Here is a 26,604-nt window from a genome sequence, read left to right as displayed (position 1 = left end):
ATTCCTAAAATTCAACATTTTCCCACGCCTTTTCCTTTCTGTGAAAAAAAAACAGAAAAAAGTATGAGTACCATATACGTCTTGAATTTGTCTTCTTGGAAGGTTGCCCTCTTTTGAATTTATTACTCGATTTTCGACCCCAGGCCTTTTTTGGAGGGCAGGTGTCATTTACAGAACTGCAACGTTGGTGAATATTTAGGGACCTTTAGCAATGGGTTTAAAGCTGCTGTTAAGGGAAACGGCCACAAGGAGGCAGCATTTCTCCGTTGTCAAATCTGGGTACTAGGGCAGCAGAGTCTTTCTGGAAGTCGTGTTCCTAGGTTGTAAATTAGAATGGAATGTGCTAGGAGAAACCCCCATTAGTGTATGTCTCATTACTTCTTTTTTTTTAAATTTTTTAATTGGGGTATAGATTAGAATATTATTTGTCCTAGGTTTACAATATCTGGTTCATTTGTACATTATATATGTCTATGCATGTACAGATCCTCTTCCCAGGTAAAATATTACAGAGTGTTCCGTAGACCTCCCTTGCTATAGGGTCGGTCTTTTTGATATACGTATATGATATGAATTTGTATCCATATAGTAACACTGATGTTAATTGATCCATTCCCCCCCACCTTTCCTTTTAGATGAGCATAGTTTGTTTTCTAAGTCTGTGAGTGTCTTTCTCTGTGGAAATAGGTTCATTTGTGTCAGTTATTAGATAACGCCTATAAGTGATATCATAGGATAGAGGTCTTTTGCTTTCCGACTTACCTCATGTCTTGTGATTATCTCCAGGCTCATCTGTGGTGCCTCAAAGAGCAGTGTTTCATTGTTTTCCATGGCTAAGATTCCATCGTGTACATGGACCACTACTTTTTATCCATTCACCTGTTGATGGACATTTTGGTAGCTTCACTGTCTTGGCTATTGTGAATGAGGCTGCAGTGCAGCTTTTGCAGCCTGTGTCTTCTCGATTCTGGTCTTCTCAGGTGACAGACCCAGTGGTTCACCTGCTGGATTGAATGGTACCTCAATTTTTCCTTTTCAACGCAGCTCCTTTCTGTTCTCATTATTGGCTGCTACCCTTTCACATCTCACCAGCAAGTAGAGGGTACAGAGTTCTCTAAAACGCCTGCAGCCTTTATTGTTTGTAGACCTTTTGCTGATGGTCAGTCGACTGGGGAGAGTTGAAACCTTTTTGTAGATTAGATTGCATGAGTCTAATACTTCCTGAGGTTGAGCTTTTATCCATTTTCCTTTTCTTTAAAGAGAGTGAGTAAAACTTACCACCTCATACTATCTTCCTGAAAGATTTGCCTGTTTTGAATTTTTTTGTTCATTCCCCACCTCAGCACAATTTTGGAGGGCAGGTGTCCTTTACTGCCCCAAGTCCTTGTGAATGTTCAGTGACCATTAGCTGTGGGTTTAAAGCCGCTCTTGTGGGAAACGGCCGCAAGGCGGCAGCATTTCTCCTTTACCAAATCTGGTTACTAGGGCAACAGAGCCTTAATGGAAGTCGTGTTGTAGGTTGTAAATTAGAATGGAATGTGCCGGGAAAAAGCCCTTTATGGTTATGGCTCATTACTTCTTATGCGTATTTTTAACTCTTTTTTATTTTTTATCACAGCAACTTTGATTACAACGTTTTGTTTATTCTAGGTGTGCAAGATGTGGTTCTTTCACAAATATACATATATCTATTATTCGTCGGATCCTTTTTCCATGTAGATTATGAGAGAATATTGAGTAGTCCTCTCTTGGTATTCCGTAGGTATTTGGTGATTATATATTTCACATGTGTTTGTATATCTCTGTTAACCCCAATGTCGTAATGTATCTACTCCTCACACCTTTCCATTTGGTGAACCATAAGTTTAATGAACCTGTGATTGCCCTTCTCTGTGGAAATATCTTCATTGGTATCGAATTTTAGGTAACACCTATAAGTGATATGATAGGACCTGTGTCTTTCGCTTTCTCACTTACCACAAGTTGCGTGATTACTTCTAGACTCACCTATGGTGCTGCAAATGGCATTGTTTCATTCTTTCGCTAACTAATATTCCATCTCGACATGTAGCAGTTCTTCCTGGTCCACCCATCTGTTGGTGGACTTCTTGGTTACTTCCATATCTTGGCTATTGTAATACTGTGCAGTGCACATTTGTCTGCCTGTGTCTTTCCAATTCTGTCTTCCTAGGTTATAGGTCCAGGAATGGGCCGGCTGGATCATACGGGAGCTCAATGTTTACCTTTTAAAGGCCCCTCCATTCTGTTCTCATTAGTGGCTCTTTCCAGGTTATGTCCCTCTTAAAGTTCACGGTATGCATTTCTCCACAACACCTTCAGCATTTACTGTTTATAGATTTCTTGCTGATGGCGATTCTGACTGGTGTGAGCTGATACCAATTTGTGGTTGAATCTGCATGTGTGTCATATTCCGTTGAAATTGGCCTGTAAGGCATGTCCGTTTTATTTTTCAAACTGTGATTACAGCTTAGTTCTTCAAAGTGTTTGCTTCAAGTATGTGTCACATTTTAAAATGTTTTGGCCATTACTTCCCTCAAGACATTTTGAGGGCAGGTTTCACTTACAGCCCTGCAGTACTTGTTCATATGAAGTGACCATTAGCACAGGCTTTACAGCTGCTTTTGCAGGTAACGGCCAGAGGGCGGCATCCTTTCTACGATCCCTACTCTGGTAACTAGGGAAACAGACCTCCCGGCCAGCGGTGTTCCTCGCTGATAAATTAGAGTGGAATGTGCCCGGGTAAACCCACAGAAGCTGATATCTCCTTCCTTTTGTTTGTTTTTTAAATTTAATTTATAGTTTTTATTGGAGAAATATTCCATTGTGTACATGGACCACTTCTTCTTGGTTCCTTCCTCTGATGATGGACATTTTCATTGCTTCCAAGTGATGGCTATAGTAAATATTGCTGGAGTGCAGGATTGCCAGCCTGTGACTTTTTGATTCTCATTTTCTCAGGAGATAGGCCCAGCAGTGGGTGTGATTGATGGACTGGTAGCTCAATGTTTCCCTTTTTAAAGCACCTCCATTGTGTTTTCATTAGTGGCTCTTACCACATGGCCCTTAGAACCGAGGGTACGCATTTCTCCACAATCCCTTCGGCATTTATTGTTTGCACCGTTTTCGCTAATGGCCATTCTGACTGCTGTGAGCTGATAGGTTTTTCTAATTTGGGTTTGCATGTCTTTAAAAATTCCTAAAATTCAACATTTTCCCACGCCTTTTCCTTTCTGTGAAAAAAAAACAGAAAAAAGTATGAGTACCATATACGTCTTGAATTTGTCTTCTTGGAAGGTTGCCCTCTTTTGAATTTATTACTCGATTTTCGACCCCAGGCCTTTTTTGGAGGGCAGGTGTCATTTACAGAACTGCAACGTTGGTGAATATTTAGGGACCTTTAGCAATGGGTTTAAAGCTGCTGTTGTGGGAAACGGCCACAAGGAGGCAGCATTTCTCCGTTGTCAAATCTGGGTACTAGGGCAGCAGAGTCTTTCTGGAAGTCGTGTTCCTAGGTTGTAAATTAGAATGGAATGTGCTAGGAGAAACCCCCATTAGTGTATGTCTCATTACTTCTTTTTTTTTAAATTTTTTAATTGGGGTATAGATTAGAATATTATTTGTCCTAGGTTTACAATATCTGGTTCATTTGTACATTATATATGTCTATGCATGTACAGATCCTCTTCCCAGGTAAAATATTACAGAGTGTTCCGTAGACCTCCCTTGCTATAGGGTCGGTCTTTTTGATATACGTATATGATATGAATTTGTATCCATATAGTAACACTGGTGTTAATTGATCCATTCCCCCCCACCTTTCCTTTTAGATGAGCATAGTTTGTTTTCTAAGTCTGTGAGTGTCTTTCTCTGTGGAAATAGGTTCATTTGTGTCAGTTATTAGATAACGCCTATAAGTGATATCATAGGATAGAGGTCTTTTGCTTTCCGACTTACCTCATGTCTTGTGATTATCTCCAGGCTCATCTGTGGTGCCTCAAAGAGCAGTGTTTCATTGTTTTCCATGGCTAAGATTCCATCGTGTACATGGACCACTACTTTTTATCCATTCACCTGTTGATGGACATTTTGGTAGCTTCACTGTCTTGGCTATTGTGAATGAGGCTGCAGTGCAGCTTTTGCAGCCTGTGTCTTCTCGATTCTGGTCTTCTCAGGTGACAGACCCAGTGGTTCACCTGCTGGATTGAATGGTCCCTCAATTTTTCCTTTTCAACGCAGCTCCTTTCTGTTCTCATTATTGGCTGTTACCCTTTCACATCTCACCAGCAAGTAGAGGGTACAGAGTTCTCTAAAACGCCTGCAGCCTTTATTGTTTGTAGACCTTTTGCTGATGGTCAGTCGACTGGGGAGAGTTGAAACCTTTTTGTAGATTAGATTGCATGAGTCTAATACTTCCTGAGGTTGAGCTTTTATCCATTTTCCTTTTCTTTAAAGAGAGTGAGTAAAACTTACCACCTCATACTATCTTCCTGAAAGATTTGCCTGTTTTGAATTTTTTTGTTCATTCCCCACCTCAGCACAATTTTGGAGGGCAGGTGTCCTTTACTGCCCCAAGTCCTTGTGAATGTTCAGTGACCATTAGCTGTGGGTTTAAAGCCGCTCTTGTGGGAAACGGCCGCAAGGCGGCAGCATTTCTCCTTTACCAAATCTGGTTACTAGGGCAACAGAGCCTTAATGGAAGTCGTGTTGTAGGTTGTAAATTAGAATGGAATGTGCCGGGAAAAAGCCCTTTATGGTTATGGCTCATTACTTCTTATGCGTATTTTTAACTCTTTTTTATTTTTTATCACAGCAAATTTGATTACAACGTTTTGTTTATTCTAGGTGTGCAAGATGTGGTTCTTTCACAAATATACATATATCTATTATTCGTCGGATCCTTTTTCCATGTAGATTATGAGAGAATATTGAGTAGTCCTCTCTTGGTATTCCGTAGGTATTTGGTGATTATATATTTCACATGTGTTTGTATATCTCTGTTAACCCCAATGTCGTAATGTATCTACTCCTCACACCTTTCCATTTGGTGAACCATAAGTTTAATGAACCTGTGATTGCCCTTCTCTGTGGAAATATCTTCATTGGTATCGAATTTTAGGTAACACCTATAAGTGATATGATAGGACCTGTGTCTTTCGCTTTCTCACTTACCACAAGTTGCGTGATTACTTCTAGACTCACCTATGGTGCTGCAAATGGCATTGTTTCATTCTTTCGCTAACTAATATTCCATCTCGACATGTAGCAGTTCTTCCTGGTCCACCCATCTGTTGGTGGACTTCTTGGTTACTTCCATATCTTGGCTATTGTAATACTGTGCAGTGCACATTTGTCTGCCTGTGTCTTTCCAATTCTGTCTTCCTAGGTTATAGGTCCAGGAATGGGCCGGCTGGATCATACGGGAGCTCAATGTTTACCTTTTAAAGGCCCCTCCATTCTGTTCTCATTAGTGGCTCTTTCCAGGTTATGTCCCTCTTAAAGTTCACGGTATGCATTTCTCCACAACACCTTCAGCATTTACTGTTTATAGATTTCTTGCTGATGGCGATTCTGACTGGTGTGAGCTGATACCAATTTGTGGTTGAATCTGCATGTGTGTCATATTCCGTTGAAATTGGCCTGTAAGGCATGTCCGTTTTATTTTTCAAACTGTGATTACAGCTTAGTTCTTCAAAGTGTTTGCTTCAAGTATGTGTCACATTTTAAAATGTTTTGGCCATTACTTCCCTCAAGACATTTTGAGGGCAGGTTTCACTTACAGCCCTGCAGTACTTGTTCATATGAAGTGACCATTAGCACAGGCTTTACAGCTGCTTTTGCAGGTAACGGCCAGAGGGCGGCATCCTTTCTACGATCCCCACTCTGGTAACTAGGGAAACAGACCTCCCGGCCAGCGGTGTTCCTCGCTGATAAATTAGAGTGGAATGTGCCCGGGTAAACCCACAGAAGCTGATATCTCCTTCCTTTTGTTTGTTTTTTTAAATTTAATTTATAGTTTTTATTGGAGAAATATTCCATTGTGTACATGGACCACTTCTTCTTGGTTCCTTCCTCTGATGATGGACATTTTCATTGCTTCCAAGTGATGGCTATAGTAAATATTGCTGGAGTGCAGGATTGCCAGCCTGTGACTTTTTGATTCTCATTGTCTCAAGAGATAGGCCCAGCAGTGGGTGTGATTGATGGACTGGTAGCTCAATGTTTCCCTTTTCAAAGCACCTCCATTGTGTTTTCATTAGTGGCTCTTACCACATGGCCCTTAGAACCGAGGGTACGCATTTCTCCACAATCCCTTCGGCATTTATTGTTTGCACCGTTTTCGCTAATGGCCATTCTGACTGCTGTGAGCTGATAGGTTTTTCTAATTTGGGTTTGCATGTCTTTAAAAATTCCTAAAATTCAACATTTTCCCACGCCTTTTCCTTTCTGTGAAAAAAAAACAGAAAAAAGTATGAGTACCATATACGTCTTGAATTTGTCTTCTTGGAAGGTTGCCCTCTTTTGAATTTATTACTCGATTTTCGACCCCAGGCCTTTTTTGGAGGGCAGGTGTCATTTACAGAACTGCAACGTTGGTGAATATTTAGGGACCTTTAGCAATGGGTTTAAAGCTGCTGTTGTGGGAAACGGCCACAAGGAGGCAGCATTTCTCCGTTGTCAAATCTGGGTACTAGGGCAGCAGAGTCTTTCTGGAAGTCGTGTTCCTAGGTTGTAAATTAGAATGGAATGTGCTAGGAGAAACCCCCATTAGTGTATGTCTCATTACTTCTTTTTTTTTAAATTTTTTAATTGGGGTATAGATTAGAATATTATTTGTCCTAGGTTTACAATATCTGGTTCATTTGTACATTATATATGTCTATGCATGTACAGATCCTCTTCCCAGGTAAAATATTACAGAGTGTTCCGTAGACCTCCCTTGCTATAGGGTCGGTCTTTTTGATATACGTATATGATATGAATTTGTATCCATATAGTAACACTGATGTTAATTGATCCATTCCCCCCCACCTTTCCTTTTAGATGAGCATAGTTTGTTTTCTAAGTCTGTGAGTGTCTTTCTCTGTGGAAATAGGTTCATTTGTGTCAGTTATTAGATAACGCCTATAAGTGATATCATAGGATAGAGGTCTTTTGCTTTCCGACTTACCTCATGTCTTGTGATTATCTCCAGGCTCATCTGTGGTGCCTCAAAGAGCAGTGTTTCATTGTTTTCCATGGCTAAGATTCCATCGTGTACATGGACCACTACTTTTTATCCATTCACCTGTTGATGGACATTTTGGTAGCTTCACTGTCTTGGCTATTGTGAATGAGGCTGCAGTGCAGCTTTTGCAGCCTGTGTCTTCTCGATTCTGGTCTTCTCAGGTGACAGACCCAGTGGTTCACCTGCTGGATTGAATGGTCCCTCAATTTTTCCTTTTCAACGCAGCTCCTTTCTGTTCTCATTATTGGCTGTTACCCTTTCACATCTCACCAGCAAGTAGAGGGTACAGAGTTCTCTAAAACGCCTGCAGCCTTTATTGTTTGTAGACCTTTTGCTGATGGTCAGTCGACTGGGGAGAGTTGAAACCTTTTTGTAGATTAGATTGCATGAGTCTAATACTTCCTGAGGTTGAGCTTTTATCCATTTTCCTTTTCTTTAAAGAGAGTGAGTAAAACTTACCACCTCATACTATCTTCCTGAAAGATTTGCCTGTTTTGAATTTTTTTGTTCATTCCCCACCTCAGCACAATTTTGGAGGGCAGGTGTCCTTTACTGCCCCAAGTCCTTGTGAATGTTCAGTGACCATTAGCTGTGGGTTTAAAGCCGCTCTTGTGGGAAACGGCCGCAAGGCGGCAGCATTTCTCCTTTACCAAATCTGGTTACTAGGGCAACAGAGCCTTAATGGAAGTCGTGTTGTAGGTTGTAAATTAGAATGGAATGTGCCGGGAAAAAGCCCTTTATGGTTATGGCTCATTACTTCTTATGCGTATTTTTAACTCTTTTTTATTTTTTATCACAGCAAATTTGATTACAACGTTTTGTTTATTCTAGGTGTGCAAGATGTGGTTCTTTCACAAATATACATATATCTATTATTCGTCGGATCCTTTTTCCATGTAGATTATGAGAGAATATTGAGTAGTCCTCTCTTGGTATTCCGTAGGTATTTGGTGATTATATATTTCACATGTGTTTGTATATCTCTGTTAACCCCAATGTCGTAATGTATCTACTCCTCACACCTTTCCATTTGGTGAACCATAAGTTTAATGAACCTGTGATTGCCCTTCTCTGTGGAAATATCTTCATTGGTATCGAATTTTAGGTAACACCTATAAGTGATATGATAGGACCTGTGTCTTTCGCTTTCTCACTTACCACAAGTTGCGTGATTACTTCTAGACTCACCTATGGTGCTGCAAATGGCATTGTTTCATTCTTTCGCTAACTAATATTCCATCTCGACATGTAGCAGTTCTTCCTGGTCCACCCATCTGTTGGTGGACTTCTTGGTTACTTCCATATCTTGGCTATTGTAATACTGTGCAGTGCACATTTGTCTGCCTGTGTCTTTCCAATTCTGTCTTCCTAGGTTATAGGTCCAGGAATGGGCCGGCTGGATCATACGGGAGCTCAATGTTTACCTTTTAAAGGCCCCTCCATTCTGTTCTCATTAGTGGCTCTTTCCAGGTTATGTCCCTCTTAAAGTTCACGGTATGCATTTCTCCACAACACCTTCAGCATTTACTGTTTATAGATTTCTTGCTGATGGCGATTCTGACTGGTGTGAGCTGATACCAATTTGTGGTTGAATCTGCATGTGTGTCATATTCCGTTGAAATTGGCCTGTAAGGCATGTCCGTTTTATTTTTCAAACTGTGATTACAGCTTAGTTCTTCAAAGTGTTTGCTTCAAGTATGTGTCACATTTTAAAATGTTTTGGCCATTACTTCCCTCAAGACATTTTGAGGGCAGGTTTCACTTACAGCCCTGCAGTACTTGTTCATATGAAGTGACCATTAGCACAGGCTTTACAGCTGCTTTTGCAGGTAACGGCCAGAGGGCGGCATCCTTTCTACGATCCCCACTCTGGTAACTAGGGAAACAGACCTCCCGGCCAGCGGTGTTCCTCGCTGATAAATTAGAGTGGAATGTGCCCGGGTAAACCCACAGAAGCTGATATCTCCTTCCTTTTGTTTGTTTTTTAAATTTAATTTATAGTTTTTATTGGAGAAATATTCCATTGTGTACATGGACCACTTCTTCTTGGTTCCTTCCTCTGATGATGGACATTTTCATTGCTTCCAAGTGATGGCTATAGTAAATATTGCTGGAGTGCAGGATTGCCAGCCTGTGACTTTTTGATTCTCATTTTCTCAGGAGATAGGCCCAGCAGTGGGTGTGATTGATGGACTGGTAGCTCAATGTTTCCCTTTTTAAAGCACCTCCATTGTGTTTTCATTAGTGGCTCTTACCACATGGCCCTTAGAACCGAGGGTACGCATTTCTCCACAATCCCTTCGGCATTTATTGTTTGCACCGTTTTCGCTAATGGCCATTCTGACTGCTGTGAGCTGATAGGTTTTTCTAATTTGGGTTTGCATGTCTTTAAAAATTCCTAAAATTCAACATTTTCCCACGCCTTTTCCTTTCTGTGAAAAAAAAACAGAAAAAAGTATGAGTACCATATACGTCTTGAATTTGTCTTCTTGGAAGGTTGCCCTCTTTTGAATTTATTACTCGATTTTCGACCCCAGGCCTTTTTTGGAGGGCAGGTGTCATTTACAGAACTGCAACGTTGGTGAATATTTAGGGACCTTTAGCAATGGGTTTAAAGCTGCTGTTGTGGGAAACGGCCACAAGGAGGCAGCATTTCTCCGTTGTCAAATCTGGGTACTAGGGCAGCAGAGTCTTTCTGGAAGTCGTGTTCCTAGGTTGTAAATTAGAATGGAATGTGCTAGGAGAAACCCCCATTAGTGTATGTCTCATTACTTCTTTTTTTTTAAATTTTTTAATTGGGGTATAGATTAGAATATTATTTGTCCTAGGTTTACAATATCTGGTTCATTTGTACATTATATATGTCTATGCATGTACAGATCCTCTTCCCAGGTAAAATATTACAGAGTGTTCCGTAGACCTCCCTTGCTATAGGGTCGGTCTTTTTGATATACGTATATGATATGAATTTGTATCCATATAGTAACACTGATGTTAATTGATCCATTCCCCCCCACCTTTCCTTTTAGATGAGCATAGTTTGTTTTCTAAGTCTGTGAGTGTCTTTCTCTGTGGAAATAGGTTCATTTGTGTCAGTTATTAGATAACGCCTATAAGTGATATCATAGGATAGAGGTCTTTTGCTTTCCGACTTACCTCATGTCTTGTGATTATCTCCAGGCTCATCTGTGGTGCCTCAAAGAGCAGTGTTTCATTGTTTTCCATGGCTAAGATTCCATCGTGTACATGGACCACTACTTTTTATCCATTCACCTGTTGATGGACATTTTGGTAGCTTCACTGTCTTGGCTATTGTGAATGAGGCTGCAGTGCAGCTTTTGCAGCCTGTGTCTTCTCGATTCTGGTCTTCTCAGGTGACAGACCCAGTGGTTCACCTGCTGGATTGAATGGTCCCTCAATTTTTCCTTTTCAACGCAGCTCCTTTCTGTTCTCATTATTGGCTGTTACCCTTTCACATCTCACCAGCAAGTAGAGGGTACAGAGTTCTCTAAAACGCCTGCAGCCTTTATTGTTTGTAGACCTTTTGCTGATGGTCAGTCGACTGGGGAGAGTTGAAACCTTTTTGTAGATTAGATTGCATGAGTCTAATACTTCCTGAGGTTGAGCTTTTATCCATTTTCCTTTTCTTTAAAGAGAGTGAGTAAAACTTACCACCTCATACTATCTTCCTGAAAGATTTGCCTGTTTTGAATTTTTTTGTTCATTCCCCACCTCAGCACAATTTTGGAGGGCAGGTGTCCTTTACTGCCCCAAGTCCTTGTGAATGTTCAGTGACCATTAGCTGTGGGTTTAAAGCCGCTCTTGTGGGAAACGGCCGCAAGGCGGCAGCATTTCTCCTTTACCAAATCTGGTTACTAGGGCAACAGAGCCTTAATGGAAGTCGTGTTGTAGGTTGTAAATTAGAATGGAATGTGCCGGGAAAAAGCCCTTTATGGTTATGGCTCATTACTTCTTATGCGTATTTTTAACTCTTTTTTATTTTTTATCACAGCAAATTTGATTACAACGTTTTGTTTATTCTAGGTGTGCAAGATGTGGTTCTTTCACAAATATACATATATCTATTATTCGTCGGATCCTTTTTCCATGTAGATTATGAGAGAATATTGAGTAGTCCTCTCTTGGTATTCCGTAGGTATTTGGTGATTATATATTTCACATGTGTTTGTATATCTCTGTTAACCCCAATGTCGTAATGTATCTACTCCTCACACCTTTCCATTTGGTGAACCATAAGTTTAATGAACCTGTGATTGCCCTTCTCTGTGGAAATATCTTCATTGGTATCGAATTTTAGGTAACACCTATAAGTGATATGATAGGACCTGTGTCTTTCGCTTTCTCACTTACCACAAGTTGCGTGATTACTTCTAGACTCACCTATGGTGCTGCAAATGGCATTGTTTCATTCTTTCGCTAACTAATATTCCATCTCGACATGTAGCAGTTCTTCCTGGTCCACCCATCTGTTGGTGGACTTCTTGGTTACTTCCATATCTTGGCTATTGTAATACTGTGCAGTGCACATTTGTCTGCCTGTGTCTTTCCAATTCTGTCTTCCTAGGTTATAGGTCCAGGAATGGGCCGGCTGGATCATACGGGAGCTCAATGTTTACCTTTTAAAGGCCCCTCCATTCTGTTCTCATTAGTGGCTCTTTCCAGGTTATGTCCCTCTTAAAGTTCACGGTATGCATTTCTCCACAACACCTTCAGCATTTACTGTTTATAGATTTCTTGCTGATGGCGATTCTGACTGGTGTGAGCTGATACCAATTTGTGGTTGAATCTGCATGTGTGTCATATTCCGTTGAAATTGGCCTGTAAGGCATGTCCGTTTTATTTTTCAAACTGTGATTACAGCTTAGTTCTTCAAAGTGTTTGCTTCAAGTATGTGTCACATTTTAAAATGTTTTGGCCATTACTTCCCTCAAGACATTTTGAGGGCAGGTTTCACTTACAGCCCTGCAGTACTTGTTCATATGAAGTGACCATTAGCACAGGCTTTACAGCTGCTTTTGCAGGTAACGGCCAGAGGGCGGCATCCTTTCTACGATCCCCACTCTGGTAACTAGGGAAACAGACCTCCCGGCCAGCGGTGTTCCTCGCTGATAAATTAGAGTGGAATGTGCCCGGGTAAACCCACAGAAGCTGATATCTCCTTCCTTTTGTTTGTTTTTTAAATTTAATTTATAGTTTTTATTGGAGAAATATTCCATTGTGTACATGGACCACTTCTTCTTGGTTCCTTCCTCTGATGATGGACATTTTCATTGCTTCCAAGTGATGGCTATAGTAAATATTGCTGGAGTGCAGGATTGCCAGCCTGTGACTTTTTGATTCTCATTTTCTCAGGAGATAGGCCCAGCAGTGGGTGTGATTGATGGACTGGTAGCTCAATGTTTCCCTTTTTAAAGCACCTCCATTGTGTTTTCATTAGTGGCTCTTACCACATGGCCCTTAGAACCGAGGGTACGCATTTCTCCACAATCCCTTCAGCATTTATTGTTTGCACCGTTTTCGCTAATGGCCATTCTGACTGCTGTGAGCTGATAGGTTTTTCTAATTTGGGTTTGCATGTCTTTAAAAATTCCTAAAATTCAACATTTTCCCACGCCTTTTCCTTTCTGTGAAAAAAAAACAGAAAAAAGTATGAGTACCATATACGTCTTGAATTTGTCTTCTTGGAAGGTTGCCCTCTTTTGAATTTATTACTCGATTTTCGACCCCAGGCCTTTTTTGGAGGGCAGGTGTCATTTACAGAACTGCAACGTTGGTGAATATTTAGGGACCTTTAGCAATGGGTTTAAAGCTGCTGTTGTGGGAAACGGCCACAAGGAGGCAGCATTTCTCCGTTGTCAAATCTGGGTACTAGGGCAGCAGAGTCTTTCTGGAAGTCGTGTTCCTAGGTTGTAAATTAGAATGGAATGTGCTAGGAGAAACCCCCATTAGTGTATGTCTCATTACTTCTTTTTTTTTAAATTTTTTAATTGGGGTATAGATTAGAATATTATTTGTCCTAGGTTTACAATATCTGGTTCATTTGTACATTATATATGTCTATGCATGTACAGATCCTCTTCCCAGGTAAAATATTACAGAGTGTTCCGTAGACCTCCCTTGCTATAGGGTCGGTCTTTTTGATATACGTATATGATATGAATTTGTATCCATATAGTAACACTGATGTTAATTGATCCATTCCCCCCCACCTTTCCTTTTAGATGAGCATAGTTTGTTTTCTAAGTCTGTGAGTGTCTTTCTCTGTGGAAATAGGTTCATTTGTGTCAGTTATTAGATAACGCCTATAAGTGATATCATAGGATAGAGGTCTTTTGCTTTCCGACTTACCTCATGTCTTGTGATTATCTCCAGGCTCATCTGTGGTGCCTCAAAGAGCAGTGTTTCATTGTTTTCCATGGCTAAGATTCCATCGTGTACATGGACCACTACTTTTTATCCATTCACCTGTTGATGGACATTTTGGTAGCTTCACTGTCTTGGCTATTGTGAATGAGGCTGCAGTGCAGCTTTTGCAGCCTGTGTCTTCTCGATTCTGGTCTTCTCAGGTGACAGACCCAGTGGTTCACCTGCTGGATTGAATGGTCCCTCAATTTTTCCTTTTCAACGCAGCTCCTTTCTGTTCTCATTATTGGCTGTTACCCTTTCACATCTCACCAGCAAGTAGAGGGTACAGAGTTCTCTAAAACGCCTGCAGCCTTTATTGTTTGTAGACCTTTTGCTGATGGTCAGTCGACTGGGGAGAGTTGAAACCTTTTTGTAGATTAGATTGCATGAGTCTAATACTTCCTGAGGTTGAGCTTTTATCCATTTTCCTTTTCTTTAAAGAGAGTGAGTAAAACTTACCACCTCATACTATCTTCCTGAAAGATTTGCCTGTTTTGAATTTTTTTGTTCATTCCCCACCTCAGCACAATTTTGGAGGGCAGGTGTCCTTTACTGCCCCAAGTCCTTGTGAATGTTCAGTGACCATTAGCTGTGGGTTTAAAGCCGCTCTTGTGGGAAACGGCCGCAAGGCGGCAGCATTTCTCCTTTACCAAATCTGGTTACTAGGGCAACAGAGCCTTAATGGAAGTCGTGTTGTAGGTTGTAAATTAGAATGGAATGTGCCGGGAAAAAGCCCTTTATGGTTATGGCTCATTACTTCTTATGCGTATTTTTAACTCTTTTTTATTTTTTATCACAGCAACTTTGATTACAACGTTTTGTTTATTCTAGGTGTGCAAGATGTGGTTCTTTCACAAATATACATATATCTATTATTCGTCGGATCCTTTTTCCATGTAGATTATGAGAGAATATTGAGTAGTCCTCTCTTGGTATTCCGTAGGTATTTGGTGATTATATATTTCACATGTGTTTGTATATCTCTGTTAACCCCAATGTCGTAATGTATCTACTCCTCACACCTTTCCATTTGGTGAACCATAAGTTTAATGAACCTGTGATTGCCCTTCTCTGTGGAAATATCTTCATTGGTATCGAATTTTAGGTAACACCTATAAGTGATATGATAGGACCTGTGTCTTTCGCTTTCTCACTTACCACAAGTTGCGTGATTACTTCTAGACTCACCTATGGTGCTGCAAATGGCATTGTTTCATTCTTTCGCTAACTAATATTCCATCTCGACATGTAGCAGTTCTTCCTGGTCCACCCATCTGTTGGTGGACTTCTTGGTTACTTCCATATCTTGGCTATTGTAATACTGTGCAGTGCACATTTGTCTGCCTGTGTCTTTCCAATTCTGTCTTCCTAGGTTATAGGTCCAGGAATGGGCCGGCTGGATCATACGGGAGCTCAATGTTTACCTTTTAAAGGCCCCTCCATTCTGTTCTCATTAGTGGCTCTTTCCAGGTTATGTCCCTCTTAAAGTTCACGGTATGCATTTCTCCACAACACCTTCAGCATTTACTGTTTATAGATTTCTTGCTGATGGCGATTCTGACTGGTGTGAGCTGATACCAATTTGTGGTTGAATCTGCATGTGTGTCATATTCCGTTGAAATTGGCCTTTAAGGCATGTCCGTTTTATTTTTCAAACTGTGATTACAGCTTAGTTCTTCAAAGTGTTTGCTTCAAGTATGTGTCACATTTTAAAATGTTTTGGCCATTACTTCCCTCAAGACATTTTGAGGGCAGGTTTCACTTACAGCCCTGCAGTACTTGTTCATATGAAGTGACCATTAGCACAGGCTTTACAGCTGCTTTTGCAGGTAACGGCCAGAGGGCGGCATCCTTTCTACGATCCCCACTCTGGTAACTAGGGAAACAGACCTCCCGGCCAGCGGTGTTCCTCGCTGATAAATTAGAGTGGAATGTGCCCGGGTAAACCCACAGAAGCTGATATCTCCTTCCTTTTGTTTGTTTTTTTAAATTTAATTTATAGTTTTTATTGGAGAAATATTCTATTGTGTACATGGACCACTTCTTCTTGGTTCCTTCCTCTGATGATGGACATTTTCATTGCTTCCAAGTGATGGCTATAGTAAATATTGCTGGAGTGCAGGATTGCCAGCCTGTGACTTTTTGATTCTCATTGTCTCAAGAGATAGGCCCAGCAGTGGGTGTGATTGATGGACTGGTAGCTCAATGTTTCCCTTTTCAAAGCACCTCCATTGTGTTTTCATTAGTGGCTCTTACCACATGGCCCTTAGAACCGAGGGTACGCATTTCTCCACAATCCCTTCGGCATTTATTGTTTGCACCGTTTTCGCTAATGGCCATTCTGACTGCTGTGAGCTGATAGGTTTTTCTAATTTGGGTTTGCATGTCTTTAAAAATTCCTAAAATTCAACATTTTCCCACGCCTTTTCCTTTCTGTGAAAAAAAAACAGAAAAAAGTATGAGTACCATATACGTCTTGAATTTGTCTTCTTGGAAGGTTGCCCTCTTTTGAATTTATTACTCGATTTTCGACCCCAGGCCTTTTTTGGAGGGCAGGTGTCATTTACAGAACTGCAACGTTGGTGAATATTTAGGGACCTTTAGCAATGGGTTTAAAGCTGCTGTTGTGGGAAACGGCCACAAGGAGGCAGCATTTCTCCGTTGTCAAATCTGGGTACTAGGGCAGCAGAGTCTTTCTGGAAGTCGTGTTCCTAGGTTGTAAATTAGAATGGAATGTGCTAGGAGAAACCCCCATTAGTGTATGTCTCATTACTTCTTTTTTTTTAAATTTTTTAATTGGGGTATAGATTAGAATATTATTTGTCCTAGGTTTACAATATCTGGTTCATTTGTACATTATATATGTCTATGCATGTACAGATCCTCTTCCCAGGTAAAATATTACAGAGTGTTCCATAGACCTCCCTTGCTATAGGGTCGGTCTTTTTGATATACGTATATGATATGAATTTGTATCCATATAGTAACACTGATGTTAATTGATCCATTCCCCCCCACCTTTCCTTTTAGATGAGCATAGTTTGTTTTCTAAGTCTGTGAGTGTCTTTCTCTGTGGAAATAGGTTCATTTGTGTCAGTTATTAGATAACGCCTATAAGTGATATCATAGGATAGAGGTCTTTTGCTTTCCGACTTACCTCATGTCTTGTGATTATCTCCAGGCTCATCTGTGGTGCCTCAAAGAGCAGTGTTTCATTGTTTTCCATGGCTAAGATTCCATCGTGTACATGGACCACTACTTTTTATCCATTCACCTGTTGATGGACATTTTGGTAGCTTCACTGTCTTCGCTATTGTGAATGAGGCTGCAGTGCAGCTTTTGCAGCCTGTGTCTTCTCGATTCTGGTCTTCTCAGGTGACAGACCCAGTGGTTCACCTGCTGGATTGAATGGTCCCTCAATTTTTCCTTTTCAACGCAGCTCCTTTCTGTTCTCATTATTGGCTGTTACCCTTTCACATCTCACCAGCAAGTAGAGGGTACAGAGTTCTCTAAAACGCCTGCAGCCTTTATTGTTTGTAGACCTTTTGCTGATGGTCAGTCGACTGGGGAGAGTTGAAACCTTTTTGTAGATTAGATTGCATGAGTCTAATACTTCCTGAGGTTGAGCTTTTATCCATTTTCCTTTTCTTTAAAGAGAGTGAGTAAAACTTACCACCTCATACTATCTTCCTGAAAGATTTGCCTGTTTTGAATTTTTTTGTTCATTCCCCACCTCAGCACAATTTTGGAGGGCAGGTGTCCTTTACTGCCCCAAGTCCTTGTGAATGTTCAGTGACCATTAGCTGTGGGTTTAAAGCCGCTCTTGTGGGAAACGGCCGCAAGGCGGCAGCATTTCTCCTTTACCAAATCTGGTTACTAGGGCAACAGAGCCTTAATGGAAGTCGTGTTGTAGGTTGTAAATTAGAATGGAATGTGCCGGGAAAAAGCCCTTTATGGTTATGGCTCATTACTTCTTATGCGTATTTTTAACTCTTTTTTATTTTTTATCACAGCAAATTTGATTACAACGTTTTGTTTATTCTAGGTGTGCAAGATGTGGTTCTTTCACAAATATACATATATCTATTATTCGTCGGATCCTTTTTCCATGTAGATTATGAGAGAATATTGAGTAGTCCTCTCTTGGTATTCCGTAGGTATTTGGTGATTATATATTTCACATGTGTTTGTATATCTCTGTTAACCCCAATGTCGTAATGTATCTACTCCTCACACCTTTCCATTTGGTGAACCATAAGTTTAATGAACCTGTGATTGCCCTTCTCTGTGGAAATATCTTCATTGGTATCGAATTTTAGGTAACACCTATAAGTGATATGATAGGACCTGTGTCTTTCGCTTTCTCACTTACCACAAGTTGCGTGATTACTTCTAGACTCACCTATGGTGCTGCAAATGGCATTGTTTCATTCTTTCGCTAACTAATATTCCATCTCGACATGTAGCAGTTCTTCCTGGTCCACCCATCTGTTGGTGGACTTCTTGGTTACTTCCATATCTTGGCTATTGTAATACTGTGCAGTGCACATTTGTCTGCCTGTGTCTTTCCAATTCTGTCTTCCTAGGTTATAGGTCCAGGAATGGGCCGGCTGGATCATACGGGAGCTCAATGTTTACCTTTTAAAGGCCCCTCCATTCTGTTCTCATTAGTGGCTCTTTCCAGGTTATGTCCCTCTTAAAGTTCACGGTATGCATTTCTCCACAACACCTTCAGCATTTACTGTTTATAGATTTCTTGCTGATGGCGATTCTGACTGGTGTGAGCTGATACCAATTTGTGGTTGAATCTGCATGTGTGTCATATTCCGTTGAAATTGGCCTTTAAGGCATGTCCGTTTTATTTTTCAAACTGTGATTACAGCTTAGTTCTTCAAAGTGTTTGCTTCAAGTATGTGTCACATTTTAAAATGTTTTGGCCATTACTTCCCTCAAGACATTTTGAGGGCAGGTTTCACTTACAGCCCTGCAGTACTTGTTCATATGAAGTGACCATTAGCACAGGCTTTACAGCTGCTTTTGCAGGTAACGGCCAGAGGGCGGCATCCTTTCTACGATCCCCACTCTGGTAACTAGGGAAACAGACCTCCCGGCCAGCGGTGTTCCTCGCTGATAAATTAGAGTGGAATGTGCCCGGGTAAACCCACAGAAGCTGATATCTCCTTCCTTTTGTTTGTTTTTTAAATTTAATTTATAGTTTTTATTGGAGAAATATTCCATTGTGTACATGGACCACTTCTTCTTGGTTCCTTCCTCTGATGATGGACATTTTCATTGCTTCCAAGTGATGGCTATAGTAAATATTGCTGGAGTGCAGGATTGCCAGCCTGTGACTTTTTGATTCTCATTTTCTCAGGAGATAGGCCCAGCAGTGGGTGTGATTGATGGACTGGTAGCTCAATGTTTCCCTTTTCAAAGCACCTCCATTGTGTTTTCATTAGTGGCTCTTACCACATGGCCCTTAGAACCGAGGGTACGCATTTCTCCACAATCCCTTCAGCATTTATTGTTTGCACCGTTTTCGCTAATGGCCATTCTGACTGCTGTGAGCTGATAGGTTTTTCTAATTTGGGTTTGCATGTCTTTAAAAATTCCTAAAATTCAACATTTTCCCACGCCTTTTCCTTTCTGTGAAAAAAAAACAGAAAAAAGTATGAGTACCATATACGTCTTGAATTTGTCTTCTTGGAAGGTTGCCCTCTTTTGAATTTATTACTCGATTTTCGACCCCAGGCCTTTTTTGGAGGGCAGGTGTCATTTACAGAACTGCAACGTTGGTGAATATTTAGGGACCTTTAGCAATGGGTTTAAAGCTGCTGTTAAGGGAAACGGCCACAAGGAGGCAGCATTTCTCCGTTGTCAAATCTGGGTACTAGGGCAGCAGAGTCTTTCTGGAAGTCGTGTTCCTAGGTTGTAAATTAGAATGGAATGTGTTAGGAGAAACCCCCATTAGTGTATGTCTCATTACTTCTTTTTTTCTAAATTTTTTAATTGGGGTATAGATTAGAATATTATTTGTCCTAGGTTTACAATATCTGGTTCATTTGTACATTATATATGTCTATGCATGTACAGATCCTCTTCCCAGGTAAAATATTACAGAGTGTTCCGTAGACCTCCCTTGCTATAGGGTCGGTCTTTTTGATATACGTATATGATATGAATTTGTATCCATATAGTAACACTGATGTTAATTGATCCATTCCCCCCCACCTTTCCTTTTAGATGAGCATAGTTTGTTTTCTAAGTCTGTGAGTGTCTTTCTCTGTGGAAATAGGTTCATTTGTGTCAGTTATTAGATAACGCCTATAAGTGATATCATAGGATAGAGGTCTTTTGCTTTCCGACTTACCTCATGTCTTGTGATTATCTCCAGGCTCATCTGTGGTGCCTCAAAGAGCAGTGTTTCATTGTTTTCCATGGCTAAGATTCCATCGTGTACATGGACCACTACTTTTTATCCATTCACCTGTTGATGGACATTTTGGTAGCTTCACTGTCTTGGCTATTGTGAATAAGGCTGCAGTGCAGCTTTTGCAGCCTGTGTCTTCTCGATTCTGGTCTTCTCAGGTGACAGACCCAGTGGTTCACCTGCTGGATTGAATGGTCCCTCAATTTTTCCTTTTCAACGCAGCTCCTTTCTGTTCTCATTATTGGCTGTTACCCTTTCACATCTCACCAGCAAGTAGAGGGTACAGAGTTCTCTAAAACGCCTGCAGCCTTTATTGTTTGTAGACCTTTTGCTGATGGTCAGTCGACTGGGGAGAGTTGAAACCTTTTTGTAGATTAGATTGCATGAGTCTAATACTTCCTGAGGTTGAGCTTTTATCCATTTTCCTTTTCTTTAAAGAGAGTGAGTAAAACTTACCACCTCATACTATCTTCCTGAAAGATTTGCCTGTTTTGAATTTTTTTGTTCATTCCCCACCTCAGCACAATTTTGGAGGGCAGGTGTCCTTTACTGCCCCAAGTCCTTGTGAATGTTCAGTGACCATTAGCTGTGGGTTTAAAGCCGCTCTTGTGGGAAACGGCCGCAAGGCGGCAGCATTTCTCCTTTACCAAATCTGGTTACTAGGGCAACAGAGCCTTAATGGAAGTCGTGTTGTAGGTTGTAAATTAGAATGGAATGTGCCGGGAAAAAGCCCTTTATGGTTATGGCTCATTACTTCTTATGCGTATTTTTAACTCTTTTTTATTTTTTATCACAGCAAATTTGATTACAACGTTTTGTTTATTCTAGGTGTGCAAGATGTGGTTCTTTCACAAATATACATATATCTATTATTCGTCGGATCCTTTTTCCATGTAGATTATGAGAGAATATTGAGTAGTCCTCTCTTGGTATTCCGTAGGTATTTGGTGATTATATATTTCACATGTGTTTGTATATCTCTGTTAACCCCAATGTCGTAATGTATCTACTCCTCACACCTTTCCATTTGGTGAACCATAAGTTTAATGAACCTGTGATTGCCCTTCTCTGTGGAAATATCTTCATTGGTATCGAATTTTAGGTAACACCTATAAGTGATATGATAGGACCTGTGTCTTTCGCTTTCTCACTTACCACAAGTTGCGTGATTACTTCTAGACTCACCTATGGTGCTGCAAATGGCATTGTTTCATTCTTTCGCTAACTAATATTCCATCTCGACATGTAGCAGTTCTTCCTGGTCCACCCATCTGTTGGTGGACTTCTTGGTTACTTCCATATCTTGGCTATTGTAATACTGTGCAGTGCACATTTGTCTGCCTGTGTCTTTCCAATTCTGTCTTCCTAGGTTATAGGTCCAGGAATGGGCCGGCTGGATCATACGGGAGCTCAATGTTTACCTTTTAAAGGCCCCTCCATTCTGTTCTCATTAGTGGCTCTTTCCAGGTTATGTCCCTCTTAAAGTTCACGGTATGCATTTCTCCACAACACCTTCAGCATTTACTGTTTATAGATTTCTTGCTGATGGCGATTCTGACTGGTGTGAGCTGATACCAATTTGTGGTTGAATCTGCATGTGTGTCATATTCCGTTGAAATTGGCCTGTAAGGCATGTCCGTTTTATTTTTCAAACTGTGATTACAGCTTAGTTCTTCAAAGTGTTTGCTTCAAGTATGTGTCACATTTTAAAATGTTTTGGCCATTACTTCCCTCAAGACATTTTGAGGGCAGGTTTCACTTACAGCCCTGCAGTACTTGTTCATATGAAGTGACCATTAGCACAGGCTTTACAGCTGCTTTTGCAGGTAACGGCCAGAGGGCGGCATCCTTTCTACGATCCCCACTCTGGTAACTAGGGAAACAGACCTCCCGGCCAGCGGTGTTCCTCGCTGATAAATTAGAGTGGAATGTGCCCGGGTAAACCCACAGAAGCTGATATCTCCTTCCTTTTGTTTGTTTTTTAAATTTAATTTATAGTTTTTATTGGAGAAATATTCCATTGTGTACATGGACCACTTCTTCTTGGTTCCTTCCTCTGATGATGGACATTTTCATTGCTTCCAAGTGATGGCTATAGTAAATATTGCTGGAGTGCAGGATTGCCAGCCTGTGACTTTTTGATTCTCATTTTCTCAGGAGATAGGCCCAGCAGTGGGTGTGATTGATGGACTGGTAGCTCAATGTTTCCCTTTTCAAAGCACCTCCATTGTGTTTTCATTAGTGGCTCTTACCACATGGCCCTTAGAACCGAGGGTACGCATTTCTCCACAATCCCTTCAGCATTTATTGTTTGCACCGTTTTCGCTAATGGCCATTCTGACTGCTGTGAGCTGATAGGTTTTTCTAATTTGGGTTTGCATGTCTTTAAAAATTCCTAAAATTCAACATTTTCCCACGCCTTTTCCTTTCTGTGAAAAAAAAACAGAAAAAAGTATGAGTACCATATACGTCTTGAATTTGTCTTCTTGGAAGGTTGCCCTCTTTTGAATTTATTACTCGATTTTCGACCCCAGGCCTTTTTTGGAGGGCAGGTGTCATTTACAGAACTGCAACGTTGGTGAATATTTAGGGACCTTTAGCAATGGGTTTAAAGCTGCTGTTGTGGGAAACGGCCACAAGGAGGCAGCATTTCTCCGTTGTCAAATCTGGGTACTAGGGCAGCAGAGTCTTTCTGGAAGTCGTGTTCCTAGGTTGTAAATTAGAATGGAATGTGCTAGGAGAAACCCCCATTAGTGTATGTCTCATTACTTCTTTTTTTTTAAATTTTTTAATTGGGGTATAGATTAGAATATTATTTGTCCTAGGTTTACAATATCTGGTTCATTTGTACATTATATATGTCTATGCATGTACAGATCCTCTTCCCAGGTAAAATATTACAGAGTGTTCCGTAGACCTCCCTTGCTATAGGGTCGGTCTTTTTGATATACGTATATGATATGAATTTGTATCCATATAGTAACACTGATGTTAATTGATCCATTCCCCCCCACCTTTCCTTTTAGATGAGCATAGTTTGTTTTCTAAGTCTGTGAGTGTCTTTCTCTGTGGAAATAGGTTCATTTGTGTCAGTTATTAGATAACGCCTATAAGTGATATCATAGGATAGAGGTCTTTTGCTTTCCGACTTACCTCATGTCTTGTGATTATCTCCAGGCTCATCTGTGGTGCCTCAAAGAGCAGTGTTTCATTGTTTTCCATGGCTAAGATTCCATCGTGTACATGGACCACTACTTTTTATCCATTCACCTGTTGATGGACATTTTGGTAGCTTCACTGTCTTGGCTATTGTGAATAAGGCTGCAGTGCAGCTTTTGCAGCCTGTGTCTTCTCGATTCTGGTCTTCTCAGGTGACAGACCCAGTGGTTCACCTGCTGGATTGAATGGTCCCTCAATTTTTACTTTTCAACGCAGCTCCTTTCTGTTCTCATTATTGGCTGTTACCCTTTCACATCTCACCAGCAAGTAGAGGGTACAGAGTTCTCTAAAACGCCTGCAGCCTTTATTGTTTGTAGACCTTTTGCTGATGGTCAGTCGACTGGGGAGAGTTGAAACCTTTTTGTAGATTAGATTGCATGAGTCTAATACTTCCTGAGGTTGAGCTTTTATCCATTTTCCTTTTCTTTAAAGAGAGTGAGTAAAACTTACCACCTCATACTATCTTCCTGAAAGATTTGCCTGTTTTGAATTTTTTTGTTCATTCCCCACCTCAGCACAATTTTGGAGGGCAGGTGTCCTTTACTGCCCCAAGTCCTTGTGAATGTTCAGTGACCATTAGCTGTGGGTTTAAAGCCGCTCTTGTGGGAAACGGCCGCAAGGCGGCAGCATTTCTCCTTTACCAAATCTGGTTACTAGGGCAACAGAGCCTTAATGGAAGTCGTGTTGTAGGTTGTAAATTAGAATGGAATGTGCCGGGAAAAAGCCCTTTATGGTTATGGCTCATTACTTCTTATGCGTATTTTTAACTCTTTTTTATTTTTTATCACAGCAAATTTGATTACAACGTTTTGTTTATTCTAGGTGTGCAAGATGTGGTTCTTTCACAAATATACATATATCTATTATTCGTCGGATCCTTTTTCCATGTAGATTATGAGAGAATATTGAGTAGTCCTCTCTTGGTATTCCGTAGGTATTTGGTGATTATATATTTCACATGTGTTTGTATATCTCTGTTAACCCCAATGTCGTAATGTATCTACTCCTCACACCTTTCCATTTGGTGAACCATAAGTTTAATGAACCTGTGATTGCCCTTCTCTGTGGAAATATCTTCATTGGTATCGAATTTTAGGTAACACCTATAAGTGATATGATAGGACCTGTGTCTTTCGCTTTCTCACTTACCACAAGTTGCGTGATTACTTCTAGACTCACCTATGGTGCTGCAAATGGCATTGTTTCATTCTTTCGCTAACTAATATTCCATCTCGACATGTAGCAGTTCTTCCTGGTCCACCCATCTGTTGGTGGACTTCTTGGTTACTTCCATATCTTGGCTATTGTAATACTGTGCAGTGCACATTTGTCTGCCTGTGTCTTTCCAATTCTGTCTTCCTAGGTTATAGGTCCAGGAATGGGCCGGCTGGATCATACGGGAGCTCAATGTTTACCTTTTAAAGGCCCCTCCATTCTGTTCTCATTAGTGGCTCTTTCCAGGTTATGTCCCTCTTAAAGTTCACGGTATGCATTTCTCCACAACACCTTCAGCATTTACTGTTTATAGATTTCTTGCTGATGGCGATTCTGACTGGTGTGAGCTGATACCAATTTGTGGTTGAATCTGCATGTGTGTCATATTCCGTTGAAATTGGCCTGTAAGGCATGTCCGTTTTATTTTTCAAACTGTGATTACAGCTTAGTTCTTCAAAGTGTTTGCTTCAAGTATGTGTCACATTTTAAAATGTTTTGGCCATTACTTCCCTCAAGACATTTTGAGGGCAGGTTTCACTTACAGCCCTGCAGTACTTGTTCATATGAAGTGACCATTAGCACAGGCTTTACAGCTGCTTTTGCAGGTAACGGCCAGAGGGCGGCATCCTTTCTACGATCCCCACTCTGGTAACTAGGGAAACAGACCTCCCGGCCAGCGGTGTTCCTCGCTGATAAATTAGAGTGGAATGTGCCCGGGTAAACCCACAGAAGCTGATATCTCCTTCCTTTTGTTTGTTTTTTAAATTTAATTTATAGTTTTTATTGGAGAAATATTCCATTGTGTACATGGACCACTTCTTCTTGGTTCCTTCCTCTGATGATGGACATTTTCATTGCTTCCAAGTGATGGCTATAGTAAATATTGCTGGAGTGCAGGATTGCCAGCCTGTGACTTTTTGATTCTCATTTTCTCAGGAGATAGGCCCAGCAGTGGGTGTGATTGATGGACTGGTAGCTCAATGTTTCCCTTTTCAAAGCACCTCCATTGTGTTTTCATTAGTGGCTCTTACCACATGGCCCTTAGAACCGAGGGTACGCATTTCTCCACAATCCCTTCAGCATTTATTGTTTGCACCGTTTTCGCTAATGGCCATTCTGACTGCTGTGAGCTGATAGGTTTTTCTAATTTGGGTTTGCATGTCTTTAAAAATTCCTAAAATTCAACATTTTCCCACGCCTTTTCCTTTCTGTGAAAAAAAAACAGAAAAAAGTATGAGTACCATATACGTCTTGAATTTGTCTTCTTGGAAGGTTGCCCTCTTTTGAATTTATTACTCGATTTTCGACCCCAGGCCTTTTTTGGAGGGCAGGTGTCATTTACAGAACTGCAACGTTGGTGAATATTTAGGGACCTTTAGCAATGGGTTTAAAGCTGCTGTTGTGGGAAACGGCCACAAGGAGGCAGCATTTCTCCGTTGTCAAATCTGGGTACTAGGGCAGCAGAGTCTTTCTGGAAGTCGTGTTCCTAGGTTGTAAATTAGAATGGAATGTGCTAGGAGAAACCCCCATTAGTGTATGTCTCATTACTTCTTTTTTTTTAAATTTTTTAATTGGGGTATAGATTAGAATATTATTTGTCCTAGGTTTACAATATCTGGTTCATTTGTACATTATATATGTCTATGCATGTACAGATCCTCTTCCCAGGTAAAATATTACAGAGTGTTCCGTAGACCTCCCTTGCTATAGGGTCGGTCTTTTTGATATACGTATATGATATGAATTTGTATCCATATAGTAACACTGATGTTAATTGATCCATTCCCCCCCACCTTTCCTTTTAGATGAGCATAGTTTGTTTTCTAAGTCTGTGAGTGTCTTTCTCTGTGGAAATAGGTTCATTTGTGTCAGTTATTAGATAACGCCTATAAGTGATATCATAGGATAGAGGTCTTTTGCTTTCCGACTTACCTCATGTCTTGTGATTATCTCCAGGCTCATCTGTGGTGCCTCAAAGAGCAGTGTTTCATTGTTTTCCATGGCTAAGATTCCATCGTGTACATGGACCACTACTTTTTATCCATTCACCTGTTGATGGACATTTTGG

Source organism: Eubalaena glacialis, chromosome 5 (assembly GCF_028564815.1).
Source record: "Eubalaena glacialis isolate mEubGla1 chromosome 5, mEubGla1.1.hap2.+ XY, whole genome shotgun sequence".
In the NCBI taxonomy this organism is placed as follows: domain Eukaryota; kingdom Metazoa; phylum Chordata; class Mammalia; order Artiodactyla; family Balaenidae; genus Eubalaena; species Eubalaena glacialis.
The sequence above is the reverse complement of the archived record's forward strand: the minus strand, read 5'-3'. Positions refer to the sequence as shown.